Here is a 13,782-nt window from a genome sequence, read left to right on the forward strand (position 1 = left end):
GCTAACACTGTAAATTAACTAGCTAACATTGGCTTGTTTTAAATTGCAAAGCACAAACAGGCAGAAAAGGACAGATATTCTGAAAAATAAGCAGGTTTAATTAAAAACCACAAATGGCATATTCATTATTGTAAACATTGTGTTCCCTATTTGGTGTTTAAGCTTAGAGTTACTTTAAATTTAATCTTCATAATTAATTCTGAATGGGTTTTTCAACCTTAATCATCAAAATATTTGTAGCTGACCCAGTTACTTTCCTTGTAGAGGCTATATGCATGTCAAAAACAAAACTAATGTTTATATACAGGGGTTGGACAATGAAACTGAAACACCTGTCATTTTAGTGTGGGAGGTTTCATGGCTAAATTGGACCAGCCTGGTAGCCAGTCTTCATTCATTGCACATTGCACCAGTAAGAGCAGAGTGTGAAGGTTCAATTAGCAGGGTAAGAGCACAGTTTTGTTCAAAATATTGAAATGCACACAACATTATGGGTGACATACCAGAGTTCAAAAGAGGACAAATTGTTGGTGCACGTCTTGCTGGCGCATCTGTCACCAAGACAGCAAGTCTTTGTGATGTATCAAGAGCCACGGTATCCAGGGTAATGTCAGCATACCACCAAGAAGGACGAACCACATCCAACAGGTTTAACTGTGGACGCAAGAGATGCTGTCTGAAAGGGATGTTCGGGTGCTAACCCGGATTGTATCCATAAAACATAAAACCACGGCTGCCCAAATCATGGCAGAATTAAATGTGCACCTCAACTCTCCTGTTTCCACCAGAACTGTCCGTCGGGAGCTCCACAGGGTCAATATACACGGCGGGGCTGCTGTAGCCAAACCTTTGGTCACTCATGCCAATGCCAAACGTCGGTTTCAATGTTGCAAGGAGCGCAAATCTTGGGCTGTGGACAATGTGAAACATGTATTGTTCTCTGATGAGTCCACTTTTACTGTTTTCCCCACATCCGGGAGAATTACGGTGTGGAGAAGCCCCAAAGAAGCGTACCACCCAGACTTTTGCATGCCCAGAGTGAAGCATGGGGGTGGATCAGTGATGGTTTGGGCTGCCATATCATGGCATTCCCTTGGCCCAATACTTGTGCTAGATGGGCACGTCACTGCCAAGGACTATCGAACCATTCTTGAGGACCATGTGCATCCGATGGTTCAAACATTGTATCCTGAAGGCGGTGCCGTGTATCAGGATGACAATGCACTAATACACACAGCAAGACTGGTGAAAGATTGGTTTAATGAACATGAAAGTGAAGTTGAACATCTCCCACAGCCTGCACAGTCACCAAATCTTGGCGAGTCAGAAAACGTTTTCCTCCACCAGTATCACATAGTGACCTGGCCACTATCCTGCAAGAAAAATGGCTTAAAATCCCTCTGACCACTGTGCAGGACTTGTATATGTCATTCCCAAGACAAATTGATGCTGTACTGGCTGCAAAAGGAGGCCCTACACCATACTAAAAAATTATTGTGGTCTAAAACCAGGTGTTTCAGTTTCATTGTCCAACCCCTGTATTTCTGATATTCTTATGTATTCATGATTATTGCTTTAAACTAAATAAAATTGTATCATGTTATATACATATATATTTATATATTATGAATATTATATATTTGAGGCTGAAATGTGAAATGGTTTAGCTGGCTCCCTTCTCCAATGTAGAATGGATAGACATTAATCTGGTCCAGCTGGACAGAAGGAAATTAATGATCATTTACACTGATGACATAATCAGGCTTTATGCTGTCCACCGATACTAAATTGCTTCTTTTGTTCCACAAGATCCCTGTCTTTTTCCCTCCATCTCTCTTCGTCAGTCTCTATCTCTTTCGTGCTCAACTACCTTTTTTTTTTAATCTAACAAGTCATTCTCTCTCGTTATCTGTGATTAGCTGCTAGGTTTCCATGGAAACAACCAGTTTGGCAGCAGCTGGATGCTTTAAAAGCGGCCCTGTGATGTTCTGTACACAAAGAATTTTCTGCCTCCTACTGAAGGTTTGTCCAGTTACCTTTGTCACTTTAAACTTGCTTTAGTTGTTGGTTATACAGTAAAGTCCAGAGGAAAAGAAGCAACTCTGATCCCTTACTCACCATTTGTAGATATGGAAGGTCAAGGACACTCACATGATAGGCAGAAAATGTCCCCACCGTTCCCTTTCTCTCATCTAGGTTTGTGTTGCTAATCTCTGAAATGCTGTCTCTTTTATTTTTTCAAAGATTTGTTTTGCAGCACTAGCAGCCTTTATTTTGTATTTTGTTTCTGGTAAGTAGGAAGACAGGAAAAGGGGTAAAGAGAGGGGCAAGAGGTTGTTGTGGCTGGGACTCGAACCAGGAGACAGCTGCATTGAGGGCCAAAGCCTCTTTATACATGGGTCACGTGCTCTGCTGCTGTGCCAGTGCTGTGCCCAGAAATGCTGTCACTTTTAAGAACAGTGACCCTGTTGGTAGGCTATGGGGGGAGGAGAGGGCTGTCTGTTTGTAATTAGGCAGTTCACCTTGTGTAATGACTTAGCATGGAGCTTGTCTGTATCAGGCTGAGCAGACAGTCACTGTTAGCGTCACGCTGTGTAGCAGGAGGGAGAAAGGGGCTTTGTCCATCCCAAGGGCAAGCCTGCAGGACGTTTCTGTAGCCTTTGCTCTCTTAGGGGAGTTTAAATTGACTTCCTGACTCAGTGAAATTTCTCCATATCGCTTATCGGAAGGCAGACAAGTTAAATATTCATTCTGGGGGGTTTTGAAACATAATCTTCACTGAGTTTAAATTGTCTTTGAATTTTTCCCTTTCTGTTCTTTGGTGAATGTGGTAAGGCAGAGATAAGTCGGCCAGAGGAAAATGGCTGTCATAGTAGCTGTCACTCAGGTATGTGCAGGGCCCGCAAAGTCAGACATTAAACTAAACCTATCAACCAACAAAGTGTACTTTCACTCCATTTTAAATTGTGATATTAATTTTGCTACCACTTCAGCTGTTATCTCAAGACTATAAAAATGAAAGTGTTCACATTTAATCTGAAAACTTGACATGCCTTTAAACTGAAAAGAAAGTTCAGTTGGTTTCTAACCAACTGTTCTTCAAATGTAATTTTCAAAATTCTTTAAAAAATAATTGAAATTTGCCAGATGTATTTTTGGGATGAAAAAGTTACTTTTTTTAATCTAATGATGAATGTTTATAGCTTGGCAATTGACTAAAATCAGACTATATTTAGCTTCACTGGTTGGCTGATCTAAAACCCTAAATATGCTTTTATTATTATTCTAGTCCATAAATGTGAGCAAGAAACATATATGTAAAACAAACATGGATGGATGGATGGATGGATGGATGGATGGATGGATGGACAGACAAACAGATGACTGGGTGGATAGATGGTGGACAAATTAATGGAGAAATATTTGGTTGGGTGGACAAATGCATGGATGGATAGCTGGATGAATAACTGGATGGACAACTGGAAAAATGAGATGGATGGACAACGGGATGGATTAATGGATGGAATGATGGATATGACCTTTAGACAATGGGACAGTCTGGAACACACATTTGTTATACTCTAAGTTTTCCATATTTATCCAGACATCCAGCATACTTTTCCAGATTTTTTGAGACTCCACGGAAACCCTGTGAATAACACATTAGCTAAAAATGTAATTTTATTTACCAACCTGTATTATAAATGAAAGTTGAGATCCAAAACCAAAATATGCATCTGAGGGACAAATGTACTTTATTTTAAATTATAACATCCTAGAGTTGCCAGCTCATGAATAGAAACAATAACAAAACTGAGATATTTTGATATCAATCAAGCAATCAGCAATTAGAATATTTTAGACATTTTTTTAAAAATGTAAGTGCGGTCATACCAGGACACAGTGTTATTTTTACTCGAACTAACCTTACTGTGGGACTTTGCTGTACCTGAAAGGTGTCCTAACATACATTTGCTTATGTTGAGCTGGGATCTAATGAGCACCTTGTCACTGCTTAAGACCAAGTGCAACATATTTTTAGCCGTTTGAATTACGTAATACGTAATCATTGACCTCTGGTGCTGAACTCCAGATTATAGTAAATCCATACTTGGCTCTAAAAGTTGCTTTTTCCTGCAGGCCATTACTCATGTCATATTTACTGATGTTTTTTAAGAGCTAACTTAGCAGTGGAGATTTACACTAATGTCTTGTAGTCAGAGAGTTCACATATAAAACACTTTAGGTTAAAATCTAATTGCTTAACCTTGGCAGAGGTGATCAGAGATGGGTGCTGCTACAGTTTATGCAACGTTGAAGAGATATGCTTTCTGTTAAAGAGATGACAAGAGCCTGAGGAAGAGAGGGGCAGATGGCGTGAAAGAGCAGCGGTGCTCCTAATTTCTCTTATAGATGACCTCACGTAGGTGTCAAGATGATGCGCACCAATGTGCAAACCAAAAATAATGCAATTGAGCACTATTGTAATATGTAACAAATCTTTTACTAATCCCTCTATTCTAATAATACGCAGGAAACATTTGCACCGATCGAGTGAGAAAGTTCAACCTCACAGTGAGACTGATGGACAGGTGCCAGGCTTCCTCAATGGCGTGGAAGTTGCATAGCAATTTGTAACATGAGGAGGACGGAAAGAAGATGCTACACAGAGCGACGACCCCTGAGGGGTGTCTCCTTAGCAGGAGGACCTCTGTCGACCCACGCACATAAAAACAGCCATGTGAACGCAAACTCATGCAGACATTACAATATAATCTACTGTTTCGCAAATTAAATTATGTCTCTTTGATACAAACACAACAAGCATCCACGTCCCAAATCATAATGTAGTCGATCCCTCACAGGCACAGGTTGTTATTTTTGCTTTGTATGTGCCTTAATGCAATGGGATGTGATGGGTTTGGATGATGGCCGCCGTATGGTGGGGGGGAATCAGGAAAACAAGAAAGAGTATAAATGGAGGAAAACTATAGGGAGGGCATTTTTTGCAGCTGTCTGTTTGAGTAAATCTACTGGATGAGAGGAAAGAAACAATTCCCAACCATCAGCAAATTAATAAAAAGGCTGCCGTTTATCTTTGTCTGAAAGACAAATGTCTTGACTGAGGGAGGATGGAGGGGAGAAGATGAGAAAAGGAGGAGGATGCCCCACATTTACCTTGGTCCTTCCTCGCTCCAGCAAGTCAGTTACTATTAATCCCTCTGCTTGATGTTTGCCAACTGGCTGGCTGGCTTTCTCTGGGATGACACACCACTTTAGCTTGACTCTGTTTGGTTCTGCTTGCAGGACATATTGATGAATAGATACTAAACTGGGTGGTTAAAAAACATTTTGGGGTCCAGATGTCTATCTTTTTGTCTGTTGGTTCATCCAGTCTGTGCCATGGTATAGTGAATATTCTCCCTGTGATAACATATTGCAATGCTTTTATTTGTTTGGAAAGCTTTTTGTAATCCTATCTAGAGCTCCACAATACAAGTGAATCTTATAGGATCAGAATATCATTGGAGACTTATTTTATTGCAGCAGATCAAAAAGTCAAATTAATATATAGATTCATTACACACAGTGATGTATTTCAAGTATTTATTTCTATTAAGTTTGATAGTAAAGGTGCACACCTTATGAGAATTTAAAATGCAGTTTATATGAAAATTAAAATATTTAAAAAGACATATAAAACAGGATGATTGATTCAGAAATGTTATGGCCATGCTATGGCCTACACAGTTGTGCAGCAAACAGTCAATAACACCCTCCACAAGAAAGGTAAGCCAAGATAGTTCATTGCTGAAGAAGCTCGCTGTTAGTAGAGTGCTGTATCCATAACATCGTACTGAAAAGTAGGTTGAAAAAAAGTTTGGCAGAGGTTCACAAGCAACAGATGATTCAGAAGCAAAGCCCATTTGAGAGTTGGAGATTCACAAGGCATGGACTGCAGCTCGAGTCACTACTTCATGAGCCAGAAATGTAAACGAACTACAGCTTTTGTATTCCTTTTTTCAAGCCACTTCTCAACCAGAGAGAATGTAAAAAGCGGACATTCTGTGAAAAGGCGAAAAAGGACTGGACCAATGGTTTAAATGCTTCTTTACATATGAAAGTCTATTTTGAATTTCATTTAAAAATCAAGGTCCCAGAGGCTGGAGAAAGAGCAGAGATTCCCAGAATCCAAGAGCTAGTGTGAGGTTTCAACAGTCAGTGATGATTGGAGGGACTGGTTTACCTGCTGGTATTGGTCCGCTGTGTTTTATGAAGTCCAAAGTCAGCGCAGCCATCTACCAAAGTCATTTTAGAGTATTTCGGGCTTCCCTCTACAGACAAGCTTTATGAAGATACCAACAGAACTGGGCACCTGCCCACACTTTATATCACTGTGCTGGATTGGCCTGAAAACTCACCTGATCCAAACCCTTTACGGTAGAGAATCTATGCAGTGTTGTCAAGAAGAAGGTGAGAGAGACCAGAACCACAAGTATTGGGCCAAGGGAATGCCATGATATGGCAGCCCAAACCATCACTGATCCACCCCCATGCTTCACTCTGGGCATGCAACAGTCTGGGTGGTACGCTTCTTTGGGGCTTCTCCACACCGTAACTCTCCTGGATGTGGGGAAAACAGTAAAGGTGGACTCATCAGAGAACAATACATGTTTCACATTGTCCACAGCCCAAGATTTGCGCTCCTTGCACCATTGAAACCGACGTTTGGCATTGGCATGAGTGACCAAAGGTTTGGCTATAGCAGCCCGGCTGTGTATATTGACCCTGTGGAGCTCCTGACGGACAGTTCTGGTGGAAACAGGAAAGTTGAGGTGCACATTTAATTCTGCCGTGATTTGGGCAGCCGTGGTTTTATGTTTTTTGGATACAATCCAGGTTAGCACCTGAACATTCCTTTCAGACAGCTTCCTCTTGCGTCCACAGTTAATCCTGTTGGATGTGGTTCGTCCTTCTTGGTGGTATGCTGACATTACCCTGGATACCGTGGTTCTTGATACATCACAAAGACTTGCTGTCTTGGTCACAGATGCACCAGCTAGACGTGCACCAACCATTTGTCCTCATGAACTAATGAGGAAAGCTTTGATTCCATATTTGTCAGGCTATTATATTTAATTTGAGGTACATTCACGCCCTACATGGCAATAGTGCACCCAGTCATTTAGATGAATTTGGACTCTTCTTGATGCCCAATCCTGACATAACATTCGGCTCATGCAACAGTAAGGCCCTGCTGTTTCATTGTCTTCGGAATATTCAACAATAATTTAATGTTTTCCTGAAATTGTGACGCCCATTTCTTATTTTGGAAGCGTCTGCTCGAGTAAGGATTTCAACCATCTCTTTTTGGGTTGAGTTAAGCTGTTATAACAAGAAATCACTTAAAGAGGTGATGACACAATCGTGCCATTTTTTGTCATGTTTTATAAAGCAAAACGTATTACCTGATGATTATTTGTTATTTACAAGCGCGCCTGCATAAGATTGTTTTAATCAAAAAACTGTGGCCATTTGGGCAAATGTGAATGGAAGGTGGCAATGCTCACCGGCAGTTGTTGCAAAAACTGCTAGCTTTTTAGCCATAAGGCTAAAGTTTTGGGAGTTAATTCAGTGAACAGTCGCAGTAATGCCTTCGCGTTGTATTGCGGGTTTTTGTTCAAACACACATAAAGATGGTGTTAGTTTATTTAAGTTTCCAAAGGATCCAGAGCTACGTTCAAATTGGGTTAAGCAGGTCAGACGTACTCGCGAGAAGTGGGAACCCACCCCCCGCGTTTGTTCTGTGCATTTTGAGTTAGACTGTTTTGATGTTGTTCCAGCTGTCATGATCACACATATACCACACTCGCACCTGCAAAAATACATTTTAGCACTCCAAATTCTATTGATGAATCTGCTTAAATTATTCGGTACATTTTAAGACAAAGTTTGAAAGTTGTATTTTAGCAACTTCAACCACCTAATTATTATTAAAATGAGCCCTTGTTTGGACGGTAAAGGAGGGGTGGGGACAGTATTCCTATCACAATTTCTAGTGGATATTTCAGTTGTACTATAAATACACTGCTATGAATTTATTTGAAATCTGTGTTTAGATAAATTTACATGGATTAACTTTATGAACAAATGATTTGTTCTAATATGTTAGAAGAAAGCATACCAATCTAGGTTCTAGGGGGTCATTCTAGCTACTGACCGCGGAGCAATTTAAAACGTCGGATATTCGCCTGAAAACAAGGCTGTGTGACTTATTACCGCACACAACAAGCTTGTTTGGTCATGCTGTATTATTGTTTTGCAAAATGAATTTGGACTCCTCTTGATGCCCACACCGGACATAAAATTTGGCTCATGCAACAGTAAGGCCCTGCTGTTTCATTGTCTTCGGGAATATTCAACAATAATTTCATGTTTTCCTGAAATTGTGATGCCCATTTCTTATTTTGGAAGTGTCTGCTCGAGTAAGGATTTCAACCATCTCTTTTTGAGCTGAGTCAAGCTGTTATAACAAGAAATCACTTAAGGTTAAATTAGAACCAGTTAATGTTTTTTTTTTTTTAGTTTGATGAATGTGATACAGATAAGCTCTAGTTTTGGTTTCTAAATAGATCCTTCTGGCTATGTCAGGTGCCATTAGGCCCATTGAGACCTGCGGAGAACAGCAAGTCTGCATTGTCAAACAATGGAATGGAGTCGTATTGTTAACCGAAGTTGACGAGGATATAGAGCATAGTGTGTGTGTGTGTGTGTAGTTGTGGGTTTGTGCATGTGAACAATGTTTTCCTTTGTTTTGACCTGCTTGTATCTCAGGTTAACAGTCACAGATATTGTTACAGAAGCCAGCCCATCCTACATTTCAGTTTTTTTCTCTCTTTAATTAAACTTTCCCTATGGGCTCTATGTAAATATTTAGCCTAGCCTTTGTTTCCCAGGATCAGTGGCGAGGATAGAGTCTACTCTCTCTCTTTTCTGTAAGCCCTAGCATACTGGGTTGCTTCTCAAACTGTGCTGGGATGTCTGTTTCTTTTGCATACTGTTATTCTGATGTCCACATGAATCCACTGCTTCATGTTCTGGCTGAGCAGCAGCTCACTTGGAACCCCATTGCTTTTTTGCCTACTGGTAAGAGGGCACCTCTCCTCTTAAGGATCATCTATGAACATAGTTCAGGGATTTTGGTTTAAAAGCTTATTAAATTTACATCTGTAGCTTTGGAAATTGCAAATGCTTTCATAAAAAAACACATTTATAAAGGGAACCTGACTGCTTACAAATATGAAAGGCAACCACAATAAACATAAAAAAATAAAGATTGCACTATTTTTGATGCAAGACAAAGTAAAAGGAAAATATGGAAGCAAACCTGATTATTCATCCAAGGGACTAACGCACAAAAAAAGTTCACTGGATTTAACACATCTTTTATCACATTGATGTTTATTTATTCAGTCTTTTGTAAAAGTATTCACTGCACATGAAGTTTTCTCACCCTTTGTCACATTAAACAGAATGTCTTGAATAAATTGTAAAGTGAGTGGACATTTTTGCAAGATTTTCTATATATTTTCTTTACAGATAAACATCTGAAAAGAGTGGCATGCATTTGCATACTTTTTTACTCTGGTACCCATATTTTATTTCCAGTTTCACCTATTCTCTAAATCTAGCCCAGCTGTGTGCACATTGATCTGAGTATAAATACAGCTGTGAAGGTGTCAGTTTTTTTTTTAAAGAAATGTAGAGAGCTATAATGACACTGACAGCTTTAATCAGAGAAGCAGCCAAGAGCTCCATGTTGGAGCTCCAGAGATCCACATCTTCCTCCTGCCACATGTCGATGTGCCCCAAGGCACTTAGCAGTCTCAAGTTGTGTTGTATGAATATGTGTGCATTTGCAAGTATGATTGAGTGAATGTGGCTCTAGTGTAAAGAGCTTTGAGTTGTCAGTATGACTAGAAAAGCACTATATAAATTCAGTCTATTTATTTGGATTTATATACAAACAATAAGGAAAACAATGTTCTGTGTTCAGGAAAAGTAACACTGCACATCACCATAAACAAATCAGTTCTAAAGTGAAACATGTTGGTGGTAGCATCATGCTGTTTCTTGAACAGAGACAGTGACGTGGTCAGAGGTGATAGGAAGTTGGATGAAGTTAAATACAGGGAATGCTGGAAGAAAATCTGGTGGAGACTGCAAAAGACTTCAGACTAGGTCGAATGGTGAGCTTCCAGGAGGACAATAATTCTACATTGAGCTAGAGTTGATCAAAGTGTATTCTTTGGTTTGAATGACCCAGTCAAACCAGTTAGGAATCTATGGCAAGACTTGAAATGGTTGGTGTTTACATATGTTATCCTCACAATCTGATTCAGCTTGAATGGCCAACCATTTCACAATGTGGATGTGCCCCAGAAGGCTTGCAGCATTAAAAAGTAATAACAGGAAGCTAAACACACATGCATCAGAATCAGAATCAGAAAAGCTTTATTGCCAAGTACGTTTTTGGACATACAAGGAATTTGTTTTGGCGTAGTCAGTGCAATACAGTACAAATTAAAAAGTATAAACATATCCACAATATAATATAAATATATGTGCACAGTTTTAAGTGAGTGAGAGTAAGTATAGAGCAGTATAAGATGCAAGAGCAATACAACAGTGCAGATGATCATTGTGCAAGTAAAGCAGGAGTCCAAGCTGAGCGTTAATGTAACGCATAGAGTTACAGTTTACAAGTGTCCTGTCAGCAAAAAAAAGAAAAGGGGGGGGGGGGATCAGTGTGGTTTCCGGGCTTTGTTAACAAGGCTGGTGGCAGATGGGAAAAAACTGTTCTTGTGGCGTGAGGTTTTGGTCCGGATGGACCGCAGCCTCCTGCCAGAGGGGAGAGTCTCAAAGAGTCTGTGACCGGGGTGGGAGGGACCAGCCAGAATCTTCCCTGCCCGCTTCAGGGTCCTGGAGGTGTACAGTTCCTGGAGCGACAGTAGACTGCAGCCAATCACCTTCTCAGCAGACCGAATGACACGCTGCAGCCTGCCCTTATCCTTGGCTGTAGCAGCGGCGTACCAGATGGTGATGGAGGAGGTGAGGATGGACTCAATGATGGCTGTGTAGAAGTGCACCATCATAGCCTTTGGCAGGTTGAATTTCTTCAGCTGCCGCAGGAAGAACATCCTCTGCTGGGCTTTCTTGATGAGGGAGCTGATGTTTGGCTCCCACTTGAGATCCTGGGAGATGATGGTTCCCAGGAAGCGGAAAGATTCCACAGTGTCAATTGTGGAGTCACAGACGGGGGTTGGGGGCAGGTGGGGCTGGGTTCTGCCTGAAGTCCACAACCATCTCCACTGTCTTTAGAGCGTTGAGCTCAAGGTTGTTCTGGCTGCACCAGTCCAACCAGGCCCACCTCCCATCTGTACGCGAACTCGTCACCATCAGAGATGAGTCCGATCAGGGTGGTGTCGTCCGCAAACTTCAGAAGCTTGACAGACAGGTGACTGGAGGTGCAGCTGTTGGTGTACAGGGAGAAGAGCAGAGGAGAGAGAACACAGCCTTGGGGGGAACCGGTGCTGATGGTCAGGGAGTCAGAGACGTGCTTCCCCAGCCTCACGCGCTGCTTCCTGTCAGACAGGAAGTCAGTGATCCACCTGCAGGTGGAGTCGGGCACACTCAGCTGGGAGAGCTTCTCCTGTAGCAGAACTGGGACGATGGTGTTGAAGGCAGAGCTGAAATCCATAAACAGGTTCCTGTGGAGTCCAGGTGCCGGAGGATGAAGTGAAGAAATGCATACCACACTTTTTAAAATTTTCTTTGTAAGCAAATTGAATACATCTCATCTTTCTCAATCCACTTCTAAGTTACGTACTATTTTATGTTCGTCTATCACATAAACTTCCAATTAAATACATTGAAATTTGTGGATGTCACATAAAAAATGTGCAAAAATTCAATAGGTATGAACAATTTTGCAACGCATGGTAGTTTTTGCATCATCTCAGTAAGTCTTGCTTAGACTGAGGAAAAATCTGCCTGCCCCAAAATAACCCCAATATCCACTAATCTGTTTAAACAGCCTTGTTCTTGGTGATACTGTAACTAAAACAAAGTGACCCCATATGGTGTTTTCTATGCCAACAATACAGCTTTGACTTGCTGAGGCATGGGGTTGTACAAGACCAAACATCTTGGTATCTGACAGCAACATGTTAGCAGCAGACCCCTTACATGCTTTATATTGTAAGAGACCTGAGGCACCTCATATTAGCCCAACTTTGATAGTGAATCATTAAGCAATAAGTAAACAACATGGTGTAGGATTAGAAAGGTCTGATTAGAAGTCCAGGTTTTCGTCTTAACAGTAATCACCTTAATAAAAGGCTTAATTCTTTTTGAATTGTTTTTGCTTGCTTTGGTTCTTTTGCTATAATGCAGTGAATTTCCTTAAATGAAAGTTTAATAGTTTTTTATGTAGTACCATGTAATATCAAACACATATTTAAGGCATTAAAAGACAAACTGATGCAATTTATATTAAATTAATAAGTCAATTGAAATTAACCCAAGTCTTAAAATTAACCCTCAAATACAGGGGTTGGACAATGAAACTGAAACACCTTCAAGGCTAAATTGGACCAGCCTGGTAGCCAGTCTTCATTGATTGCACATTGCACCAGTAAGAGCAGAGTATGACGGTTCAATTAGGGGTTAGAGCACAGTTTTGCTCAAAATATTGAAATGCACACAACATTATGGGTGACATACCAGAGTTCAAAAGAAGACAAATTGTTGGTGCACGACTTGCTGGCGCATCTGTGACCAAGACAGCAAGTTTTCCTCCACCAGTATCACGTAGTGACCTGGCCACTATCCTGCAAGAAGAATGGCTTAAAATCCCTCTGACCACTGTGCAGGACTTATATATGTCATTCCCAAGACGAATTGACACTGTATTGGAGGCCCTGCACCATACTAAAAAATTATTGTGGTCTAAAACCAGGTGTTTCAGTTTCATTGTCCAACCCCTGTATATGCTCAGACTAAAATATCAGTTTGTAAAAAGTTGGTGATTAAAAGAAACCATCAAAACTCAGATGCAGCCAGTTGTGTGTGTTATCAAAGCTGGTGGCAAATTGTACACAGTGTCCACCATAGATATATATATTTTTTTCACCTTTTGCTAATAGATAATTAGAAAGAAAAACCTCCCACAGATAGTAGTTTGAAAGTAGCAGTCAATGTTTCAGCTTTTTTATGTGCCTGACTGGACTCCTCTGGAGGCTTCCACCCCGTTTGACCTATGAGAGCTTTTTGGTGTGTTGTTTCTTATCGAGCTTCTCCGAGGGGCCCATGCGCTCCCTACATGTTCTCTCTTATTGAACTCTTCCTGGGGCCCATGGAAGCTGGGTCTGCTTGGCGGAGCCCACTAATATTCCTTAATGATGTGCCATCTGTCTCTGTCAACTTTTTTTTTGTGCGATCATCGCCCTATTGCGGCTGACTTCAAAGAGAGATAAGCAGTCCCCTTTCTCTTAGACACAGGTGAAAGGACAAGAACATCAGTGCTACCAAGGAGCATCATCGCTACTTGGAAATATAGGAGAAAAAGTAAACAACCCTATGCAAAGTCTTCTGACAAAGACGACATTTTGGTGCTGAAATTTTATGCAGCATTAACAGCATTTAGTTGCCTACGCCAAAGCATGCAGGACATGACTTGCAAAGCAGGAGGACTTGTTTGATAAATTTGTGGAGCCAGAT

General features: G+C 40.9%; 1 protein-coding gene and 1 long non-coding RNA gene across 5 annotated transcripts in view; both read left to right on the forward strand.

The window, feature by feature from the left end:
* cacna2d2a (calcium channel, voltage-dependent, alpha 2/delta subunit 2a) overlaps positions 1–13,782 on the forward strand; it is a 269,412-nt gene that overhangs the window by 42,922 nt on the left and 212,708 nt on the right. The gene's annotated exons all lie outside the window — the stretch shown is intronic.
* Positions 1,937–4,757, forward strand: LOC124856419. Its single transcript, XR_007035327.1, has 3 exons — positions 1,937–2,022; positions 4,341–4,423; positions 4,535–4,757. It is a non-coding gene; the product is annotated as an uncharacterized LOC124856419 (long non-coding RNA).

Source organism: Girardinichthys multiradiatus, chromosome 20 (assembly GCF_021462225.1).
Source record: "Girardinichthys multiradiatus isolate DD_20200921_A chromosome 20, DD_fGirMul_XY1, whole genome shotgun sequence".
Taxonomy (NCBI): domain Eukaryota; kingdom Metazoa; phylum Chordata; class Actinopteri; order Cyprinodontiformes; family Goodeidae; genus Girardinichthys; species Girardinichthys multiradiatus.